Consider the following 11,003-nt stretch of genomic DNA (forward strand, 5'->3'; position numbering starts at 1 on the left):
GCTGGCCAGATTAGGTCCTTGGAAACAGCTGTGCAAAGCTACAATACCTACTCAAAATGCAAAGGGTGATGTTGAAAGGCATCAGTGACACAGGTGAAAGAACAGAGGAAAAGGCTGCATTAGCACCTGCAACAGCTGTTGATTTTGTGCCCTCCATGCATTTATGTTATTTATCAATGGACTGTATTTAGCAATCATAAGACCAGAGCATGGAGCAGCCCCCAGTCTTTGCTCTGCTCTCCAAAGGGCAGCTGGTGGCTAGCAGAGACTGGCACAGCTCTGAGAGATCCACAGTAGCTGCTCATAGAAGGCAGGAGTAATTTCTGGAGCACACTGAGTCATTGTAGGAAGGAGACCGAATCTTACCCAACTTCCAAAAGCAGAAGAGCTCTAAGCTCTCTTGTGATGAAACAAAAGCTGGCAGAGCACATGTTGTTATGTGGCAGGCAGGGAGGCCACTTGAGACACATTCAGGAGGTCTTCATGTGAGCAGCAGTGAAGGACACTTCAGAGGCTGAAAGCTGCTGGTGTTGAGCAGCGAAGGCACAGTGCAGCTGCTTCAGTACCAGAGAGCCACAAATTAATGTATGATGTGTGTTTCAAGGCAGAGGAGATGAGGAAATCAATGACCCAGACAGGAGAGATAGTGCCAGATGAAGCCCGATGACGACATTTCCAGGCAATTTGTTCACGCTGCTGGGTGAGCTGCTTGGGGAGAGATGGAACAGATTAGAGATGACTGCATATACTTTGCCTAAGAGCAAGACTGTGAGATTCACAGTAGCAAGGGCCTTGGTGGCTGTGCTGCCTCCATGCAGAAATATTAATAACTGCTTCTCTTAACTATCAGAGCATTAGCTCCAGCTGATTTTACTTTTGCGCATGTAAAAAAGCAATTACTCTTCCTCTTGGGGATTTCATCTGAGGGTTGTACAATGTTGGACAATTATGTGTTCACTCACAAATACAGTGTGGTGAAAAAGGCAGGCGTCAGGGGAATTTGAACCTGACAGGACACATATCAATCAGAACTCTAGCAAAATTTAGCTATGAAAATCATGTTCTAAGGAATGTAGTAAATTTCATTTTACTGGGAAAAAAATGACACGGGCATCTTATGTTGCACTTGAAGTTCCAGGGCATTAACCTGCAGAAATCTTGAACAGGAAGAAAAACTAGCTAATCTGTCTAATGAATATATTTGGTTGTTGCTCAGGTTTCTGGCCGGACATTCACCACACATCAGGAGCTCAGGCAACAGAGTTAAGTGCAGGGGAAAGACAAATGGTCACGCAGATTGGCTGTGTGCTGCAAGGCATGAAGACAGGACATGGCAAGCGGAAAGTGAGGTAACTTTCAGCAGTTGCCATTTTAATGGTCTTAGTTGCACACATAGAAGTGAGTTTATCTTCTGGGACTGGCTGAGCTTGGGGCAGGTCTGTTCATCACCACATCTGAAATGCAGCAATGTGGTGGAAGGCACTGTGTCTTAGCCTGTGACTCCAAATACAAAGCAAGGAACACACTCTGAATGAAGCATATTATACTGGGAGAGCTGTAACAGCTGCAGTTGGTCGTGGCTCTGTCCTGCTGCTCTCTACAACTTCCCTACAAGTAATTTTTTATTTCTAAGCTCATTTTAGTCATCTTATCCAGTGATCTTATGCACCTTTTGGGCTGCTTCCATATGGTTAGAACATAGGACAGATGATCCCCCAAAAGAAGACACAAGACAGGCTTAGCAAGGAGACTAAGAAAGACAGGCCCAGGATTTCCCAGATCTCTGTCCTTGCACCTGGAGCTTATTTCTGCTTGTGCTGCAGGCACACTGCAACTGTATGCACAAGTGCTGTGTGTGGGTGACTCCCTGCCCACGCACCCTGGAATTGGCAGGGCTAATCTGCCCTGCCAGTTACTGAGGGCAATACCTTAATAAAGCAGTTGAACTTGTAGTGGCCGTCAAACCTACACTGGGACAGGGAACCTGCTTTTGTCCCTGTTCACTTGTATGCAGAGCAGAATGCTGTAAACAGAGCTATAAATACTCCTGTGCCCACTGAATGCTCGAGGTCAGAGCAGATCAGCATAGCAATTCCTTCTGGCTTTGAAAATAAGCTATGAATCAATGCATTCATTGCAGGCTGAGTATCTCTGGGATGAGGCTGATAGTGCTGCTCCAAAACACTGGCATTCTGGGCAAGAGCACTGCAGAGAAAAGAATACATGGTAGTGAACCACACAAAGGGCACAAAGCAGCCAGGTCCCTAAAACCTACCTTTGGCAAGAAGTAATTAATCAGGACATTTGGATGCCAAACCTGGAAATACCTGGTGGCTCAAGGAGATATTTATAGCTCTCTAAATAACAGTGATTTTTATTTATAAATTATATGTTTATAACCCTCTGAATGGCAGTCAGGTTACATTTTGGATCTCCCTGCTACATCTCAGCTCCCATGCTCACCACATGAAACTCACTTTATCAGCTTGTAGTTGAGGAAGCAGGACAGATGAGAAGATGGGAATTGACCTGGAGGTGGAAAGCCAAACCTCAGCCCTAGGCAGGACAGCACATCAGTTACCACCCTGCAAGCCCAGAGAACATACTCAGGAAGGTAGGACACATCCTACTCAATACTGCCGAGAGCAAAACCTAATGTTCTTCAAATTCCTTCAAGCCCAAACTCCTTACACTAGGAAAAGGTTTTAGATCCAGAAACCCAGCTGTAGATTAATCCAGTTTGAGCCAAGCATGTGAATGAAGGTCCAGCCTCACTACATCCTTTATGGGAAATCCCTGTAATTACAGCTAGATGTGATACACCCTCTGAATCCACCTTGGATGTCTCCTGCAAGGAGACAGAAATCAGTTCTCTGGTTTTTGAAAGACAGTTTTATGTGGAAAGAACAACCACATAAAAAAACCCCAGTAATTTCTTGATGCTACCGGCCCAAAGACTACAGTCGCCATGGAAGCTGGTGAAAGGTCTGGAGCACAAGTCCTGTGAGAAGCATTTGAGGGAGCTGGGAGTGTTTAGCCTTGAGAAAAGGAGGCTTGGGGGTCACCTTACTGCCCTCCCTGAAGGGAGCTTGTAGCCAGGTGAGGGTCAGTCTGTTCTTCCAGGCAGCCAGGGACATGATGGGAGTTGCACAAAGGAAGGTTAAGATTGGAGGTTTGTTAGAAAAGAATTATTCACTGTTAGGGTGGTCAGGCCTTGGTCAGGCTGCCCAGGAAGTGGTGGAGTCCTCAGCCCTGGAGGTATTTAAGAGAGGTTTAGATGTGGCACTTAGGAACATGGCCTTGGCAGTGCTGGGTTAATGGCTGGAGTTGATGATCTTAGAGAGCTTTTCCACTGTAAACGCTTCTATGATTTTTGTGGAAAAACATTTCAGAGAGACTCTCCCTTGAATTCTCTTTCTGATTAATATTGTTCTTCTTTCCCTCCTTGCCAACTTAACAAACATTTCTGTGTCTAAATAGCATTTTTGGTCCACTGCCTGTTGCAATCAAAAGAACCTTCTTATTGACTTCTGGGACAGTCAGGCCCAGCTATTAGTGAAACATAAAAGCATTCGAACTCCACACTACTGGGACTGTATGTGTAAATGGCATTACTTGCCTCCTCCTGTGGTTGTTCATGAGATCAGGACACAAAGCCTTGTCTTTTGGGAGCCGTCTTTCCTTCAGAAGCCTGTTTGCCTTTCTATCTCATAATGACAGTGAGAAATCCTTAAGGGTTTTCTAACTCCCATTCCCCAGCAGAGAGCCCCAGCAGGCAAAGGCTTTGTCAGGCAGCATATTAATGAAACAGAAAACATGACCTGAATTTTTATAGCTTGTATTTAGCAGGTCATTTACTTGTCTTGAAAAGGGATATTTTGCATTGGTTGCCAATAATAGCTTCAGAAAAGCGAGCATTTAGCTCTCGTGTTTAATTCCCATGAGGATGAAGGGTGAGAGGAAGAGCACCCCAGCTGCTCCCTTACCCCAACCCCACGCTGGGATATTCAAACTATGCTGAGCATTCTTCTAAAATTTTGTTGCAGGAGCAGGGGTCTTGTGTGACCCTGGTAGTGAAGCCCACACACAGGCCGGGCTGTGTCCCAGATCTCATCCTGGAAGGATTTCTTATCCTTGCATCCCACGCAGCAGCAGCAGCCCAGCTGAGCAGCTCCTTGCAGAACTGAGCTTTGCCAATTTCCTGTCAGCCCAGCACGGTTCTGGCTGGTCAAGTTATCTCTTCCAGTCAGAGGTAGGTCACTAGACCCAGGCAAAAAAGTTGATGCAAAAGTGGGGTAATTTTCACAAGCTGTGGGGTGATTTTCACAAGCTGTGGAGTGATTTTCACAAGCTGGAGGGTCAGGCTTTCCGCATTGTGCAAGTGGAACAGCAAGGCATGCAAATTCCCTCAGAGATAAGGAAGATGTTCTTAAATAGGCTCTGAATCCAAACTAGTGTATGTATCAGCTACAATATACGTGAACTGGGCACAAGAACATTCTAGATCTGTGCCAAACTTTCATCATGAGCTGAACTGTTGGTAAGTGCCTTAAGTCTCTTCAGAAGGGACAAAAAGGCCCATTTCTCTCTTCTCCCCTCCCAGGTAACAAGTGACAGGACAGAGGAAATGGCCTCAAATTGCAACAGGGAGAGTTTAGATTGGATAATAGGAAAAATTTCTTCACTGGAGGGATTTTTAAGCATTGGAAGAGGCTGCCCAAGGAAGTGGTTGAATCACTGTCCCTGGAGGTATTTAAAGGATGTGTAGATGTGGCACTTGGGGACATGGTTTAAGTGGTGGCCTTGGTAGTGCTGGGTTAATGGTTTGACTCAATGATCTTAAAGCTCTTTTTCAACCTAAACAATTCTATGATGACTTAAGCTTCAAATAATAAAAAGGGTTGGCATGGACCTCCTCAGAGGGCCTTTGAGCTCCTTTAAGGGCAACAGTGTCCAAGAGCTGACACTTTGTCAGTGATTTCACATCCTGCATTTTGAGCTGTGCAATATTCTTTGTGTCTCGTGGAGAAACCTTAAATCTGAGGCCAAAATCTTTGTGGGTCCCACTCTTTAAATGGGAAAAACTTAGACTTCCTCAGAAAGCTCTAGGGACTAGGAAATATCTGTAGCTTTGCTCTCTACCCAGTATCTCAGTTTTTCGTCTCAGCTTGTTGCCCCTGTTTCCATAAACCTCTTCAGCACCTCCTTGATGTCTTCAATTAGCTGAGTCCCTTCCAAAGAAGAATACTAAAGACCAATGAAGGAAAAGAAAACAACACCGTAATATTGTTTCCAGATCTGTAATGATTCCCTGTGTGTGTATATCCAGTAACTTCTCCCCATCCCTAGACCCCTTTCTTTCTCACTAGAGTGTGAACATCTGTGTGTCATGCAACAGGACAGGAATCCTGGGCAGGGTCACAGACTCCTGGAAAGACGTGTTGGGAGGGACTTTTGGAGGTCTGCAGTCCAGCCTCCTGCTCAAACTGGAAGTTACTGCCAACAGCAGACCAGCAGCTGTGGGTTTGAGCCTGCAACAACAGTAGTGTGTCAATTTCCTGCACTCTCGTGTAAGTGAGCTATGTGACTGTTGGTCAATGGCAACAGAATTGGGTCAGGATATTGTTCATTCCTTCTGTTCCTAAGCTTACTTCTAAGTCCTGCTGTCATCTATACCATTAATAAACTAAAATAATTTTCTGGAGGGCAGTGATACTAAAGGCCAGTGGTTTCATGTCCTAATCAATTTAGTAACACTAATCACTGATTAGTGGTTCATCATTGATTGTTGAATAGCCCTTCACTCTGAAAGACCCAGGTGTCAGGAAACCATCCTTGCCAAGCTGAAGCAGACCAAGCATTGATGAGGACACATGGCTGCATGAGGTAGGAACCAGGAGTACTGACACTGTTCTAACTCTTGTAGTTCCACACACTTCATCACACGTTTATGTGCCCAAGGAACAAATTCATAAATCTGTCAGGTAGTTCTGGTTGATTCCTTTCACATATGAGCCATCAGACTGCCAAACGTGCCCCTGTGCAGGCTCTCTAAGAACCTGGTATCCAACCCTGTTCACCAGGCAGGATCACTAGATTACTGAATGCAGTTAGTACAGGAGATTTAATAAGGGAATGAAAAGGCTACTGAGAAACAGAGATCATGACCGTGCTTCTGCTAAGCCAGTTTAATTTTAAAATAAAAATCTCTAAAGAAAAATTTGAAGGGACTTATAAACAAGGCTAGCATGGCTCATCAGATTAATTACAGGACAGAGTGCATTTCAAATATTGATCTGGGTCTGGAACGGATTTAATAACAGTAGTTAGGAGTTACTAGCACAAGATGGAGATATTAATCTGGTTCATAGCTTTGCTGAAGTCAGAGTACTTAGACTAGGCAGAAGTGCAAATCTTTAAAATCCTCAGGCAGAAACTACCATGTACTTTACAAACATCAGTAAAACAAACCTCACTGGGAAGTGGGAAAACAGGCTCTTTGCCCCACTGTTTTACAGGGAATTGATGGAAAACCTTCAAGCAAAGCAAATTTGAGGAGACAATCTTGCAGCTCATTGAATGTGGCAGGCATTAGATCAGGTCTCAAACAAACTGAAACTCCTTACTCAAAGAAGGACTGTCTTGGAATGGAAAGGCACTAAAATTCCATAATGGTTGGTACAAATCCGCTCTTTTTCAGTGCTTCCTCAAGGGGAATTGAGTTTGGAACAGCTTCAAAGGCAGAGTAATGATTTCAGCCTGAGGAGACACTGCTTGCCCAGCATCCATGCCCCACATGGACACCTCATAGGGATGCTGCTGTGATTGTGCTGCTCTTCAGACTTCTGCTTGCTGCCAAGTTTTAATAAAAGTGAACGATTTCTTTTCAGAAAGAAACTAATGAAATGTTGCCTGAGTGAGAAAGGACTAAGCCCTTGACACCTCCATGCCCTCACTGACCAGGACTAGGTGGTGTTTATGGAAGGCCAGACATTTCCATAGCTATCTCTTTGCAAGAAGCAAAGCTGATCTCAGGCTTTCTGTGGATGATGAAGGACTCTGATGCTCGAAGAGCCTTTGCTTGAACATGGTTGGGCGGACACATGCAAAGCTGCTTGCAGTGTTGAGGTTCCACCTCACCCTCAGCATATTGCCACTCCAAAGTCTATTTGGATAAAGGATGTTGTTCCTTGCACAGGTCTATATATCCAATGATATAATCTTTTGAATTCTGCAACAGTCCAGGTTCCAAAGGAATAATCCAAACAGTTTGAATACATGGGGGTGGTTTGCATTGACAAGAGGTTAATTTGATCTAAAGAGATGTTTCATCATGCTGCAGTAATTCAGATTGCATGCTAATTCCATCCTTGGCTTCTTCTCTGTTAAGAATGTGTCACCAAAATTTCCAGTATTCCATATCAACCACATACCGTTAGAAAATAGAAACTGCCAGTTCATTTCAAAACCAGCTGTCAAGTAATGTCAGTTTTTACTCAGACATCAGCCAAGATCCAAATCAGTGAGATTAGGAATAAAAGGTTCTGAAGTGGGCTACTAGCTGGGAACAATCTGTTCTCCCTCAGCTGTGCAAAGATCATGAACAGTTAAATAACTTGAGTGCCTGAGCACTGTTTCTAAAGCAGAGAAGCCACAGAGAAGAGGAGTCCAATTGCCATTACTGGAGACACTTAAGGAGTCATCCTAATAGTGTATGAGGACAATTCAGTGACTTGCAGAAATTCCAGGAACAACGGCAGAAGGACCTAGTTCAACCATGGATTGTGAAAAGTGGTCTGGGCCATTCATGAGAGGTTTTCCATTCTTCCATCTTCTGGTAGATGGCATGAGCAATCAAGTGCATTGATCGTTGCCTAGAAGTAAAGCAGAAAATCTAAAACTTAAGAGAAGATGGTGTGGTTGTGTGATGGTATGTGGTTACTGAGTTTTAAAATGCTAAAGTTAAAAGGAGAACCTCTGAGGAAAATGGGAAGTGACACAACAGACTGAAAACAAAATACTTGGACGAGTTCAGACTCAGACTCAGAATAAAGGGATTTAAGGGGCTGACATATCACGTGCACTTAAGTGTTCAGAAAAAAGCTACAAATAAAAGTAAGCATTCCTTTACAACTTTTACTTTTCTTTGGGAGTAGGGACAGAAAAGAAGCCTGACTCTCAATTGCACTGGGGGGAAAAAAACCCATCTGATTGTGTTTCCCTCTTAAGAAATTAAGCTAATAAGGGATTTCAATTTGAAAGGAAGAAAGACAATCCTCTTTACTTTCAGGTTAAATACCTAACAATGCCACTTCTGCCCATAGTGCCTAAAATCTAAGGAAGTGCTCAAATGTACACTAAATCCAAAGGAGTTCGGTCTTAGAGGGTGAGACTGCACAGGCCTGGTGAGCACCAGCAGTCAGGCTCCCCCTCCTCCTCCAAATCTCTCTCCTCCCACTTGCCTTTTCAGCTTTGATGTGAAATCACCATTTTTAGGATGCGTTCTTGGAAGCTCACAATCTGATTTTGGGGGAAATCCTTCTTCCATGATAAGCTGTTTCCATGGGGATTAAATATTTCATTTTCAGTTTTTTGCTGGGAGCTTCTATAGAAGATTTACTTGCCAGTTTTCATGCTGCTAAAAAGATAAGGAAAATATCACCATGAAAGAGGTCAATCTATGCTCCCTCTATGTAGAAGATACTGGCTGGGGTAAAGTATGGCATATCAAAGCTGCTTGATTCTGTATGAAAAATACAAACATTTTCTCATTATGGAACAATCTCAATACATAAATCAATGAAAAATATCAAGAGATCAATTTGAACAGGTTCAAGTTTCCCAGTCCCTATTAGCATTCCAGAAAAGCCAGTAAAAAAAAAAAAAAAACCAAAAAAAACCCCTAAATCCAATCAGTCTGGAAGCAATCTGTGAAAACAGATACTAAGAACAGACCTAACCAGGGATTTGTCCTTTGCTTTTTGTTGTAGTAATGATGACTAGCCCCAGCCTGAATTCTGCAGGTATGCAAGATCCCCAGTGAAGCCACCAAGCATTAACCAGGGCTGGGGGAGTGACACCTATCAGTTGCACCTTTGATATCTGGTGTCACTCCAGCTGTGCCTGGGAAGGCTGAAGAGCCTGGGCCTTATCCTTTTACACTGACAGAAAAGCCCCTAACTTGTATATAACTTTGCAGTGTGACTTTACTGTTAAAAAGTACATCTTTGATGCAGTTTTTCCTCTGCTTACTAGAGTACAAGATCACTGATAAAAGCAGTGTGTCCCATAGACTTAGTCATATCTCCTGACTGCAAAACAGATATTTGTCTGGTTCCATATCTGCTTATTTGCTCAAGCCTGAACTGAGAGTAAATTCTTATCCCTTGGGCATCTCCTTCACATATTTCCAAATCTGGTCATTGAGAGCAGTTGTGAGGTCTGTTGGGTAAGCTCTCCATGCTGTTGTCTCCTCAGATGAGCCATCTGAGAAGTCTAATTAGCATCCTGCTCTTGGAGCAGTGTCCTGTCGGGAAGAATGGATACAAACAGTTCAACAGCAGAGACAGAGCAGACACAAGCCAGCACAGTAAGAGCAGGCAACTGAGCCCTGCAACAACCTAAAGCAGAACAGTTTTGGTGCAAATGATGCCCAAATGTGTCCTTCAAGGGAACTCTGCAATGCAAGTGCTGTTCCTTGTGCAATGTCTGGATGGGCCCTACTTAAAAATGATGACTATAATCAGACTATAATCATAATCTGAAGGATTTGTCTTCATACTGGAGCTGATCAAACAGTGGTCAGAAAAGTTTGGGTTCTGTTCTCCAGAAGTACCATTTTCTGTTGAAAAAGTGTGTTTGTGTGTGCGTTTGGGTGGGAAACCTTAAACCAGGTTTCATCAAGAATTCTCCTGCTTTCACTGGGTACCTCTAGCACTTTTAACCTCAATATTTTCCAGAGGTAAAAATCCACGAAAGTTAACAACAACAACAACATCTAAAGAGATCCCTGTGGCTGTCTTTCTTCCCTCTTTCACATTAAGAATGGGAAAGTATTGAAAGGTGCTTTCTGGACAGCTGTGATGGTGAGTAACACGCAAGGAGTATGGGACTTGAACAGAGAAAAGACTTGTTATCTTATCCCCTCCCTATATCTGCCTCTCTGGGAAGCACAGCAGTGTCTGTCCACCTTTCTGCTGTCAGATAACACCGACTCTAAGCTAGTCAGTAAGATGCTGGGGTTGGACACTGAAGAGTAAATGAGCGCTGCGTGAGCTAATTGCAGCGTCGAGGAGAAGGGAAGGGAAGATCCTGGCTTCCAGCAGTTTTGTTGTGTATTGTCTCATTCATTTAGTGATTTATAATTTGTTGCTGGTGAAGCAAACCAGAGCTGCTGCCCATCGCTGCCACATGAAGAGCAATGGGGAAAAACTCCCTCTGTGATCTGACTGTGATACAGACCTTCCCATGGCTGCATCTTGGGCCCAAGAACATTTGCAACACATTGCTTAAAGGATGAATTTGACACTGTCTTTCCATTTAAAGAAGCTTTAAAGCCACTTCTTTGTATTTAGCAAGTATTACTACTTTGAAGAATTTGGTTCTCAAATTCAGCTTGTAAAATTAATCTCACCATTTCCCTCAATCCCTGTTACCAGCTGGAGTAAAACATCCACACTGTTTTCTTGATTAAAAGATTGTTGCAATCAGCAATGAATGAACAACTGTTCATGAGGGTAAAATTGAAACAATCCCTGATGTGAGCACATGAGCTGTTACAAATTTTTCCATGCTGAGCTTTCAAAATAATTATAGTAACCCTGCATAATTTAGCCTAGTTTTTATTGTATTCCACATCAAACTAAAACCAATAACAGTTATTTTTAAAATAGCAGTAATTCCTTCAGTACAGCTCACCCAAATACAATCAGTTCCTGCAAAGAAAGTGCATTTTCTGCAAAGAAATACAGCGTGAGTTTCAGCTGCACAGAAAATTGGCCCAT

The 11,003-nt window shown here is 43.3% G+C and overlaps 1 long non-coding RNA gene across 1 annotated transcript; it reads left to right on the plus strand.

The window, feature by feature from the left end:
• The first annotated feature begins 303 nt into the window (after positions 1 to 303).
• LOC137477594 (uncharacterized) lies at positions 304 to 9,661 on the plus strand. The gene is made up of 3 exons (XR_011001077.1): positions 304 to 700; positions 1,217 to 1,349; positions 9,478 to 9,661. It is a non-coding gene; the product is annotated as an uncharacterized lncRNA (long non-coding RNA).
• Positions 9,662 to 11,003: the final 1,342 nt, after the last annotated feature.

Source organism: Anomalospiza imberbis, chromosome 7 (genome assembly GCF_031753505.1).
Source record: "Anomalospiza imberbis isolate Cuckoo-Finch-1a 21T00152 chromosome 7, ASM3175350v1, whole genome shotgun sequence".
In the NCBI taxonomy this organism is placed as follows: domain Eukaryota; kingdom Metazoa; phylum Chordata; class Aves; order Passeriformes; family Viduidae; genus Anomalospiza; species Anomalospiza imberbis.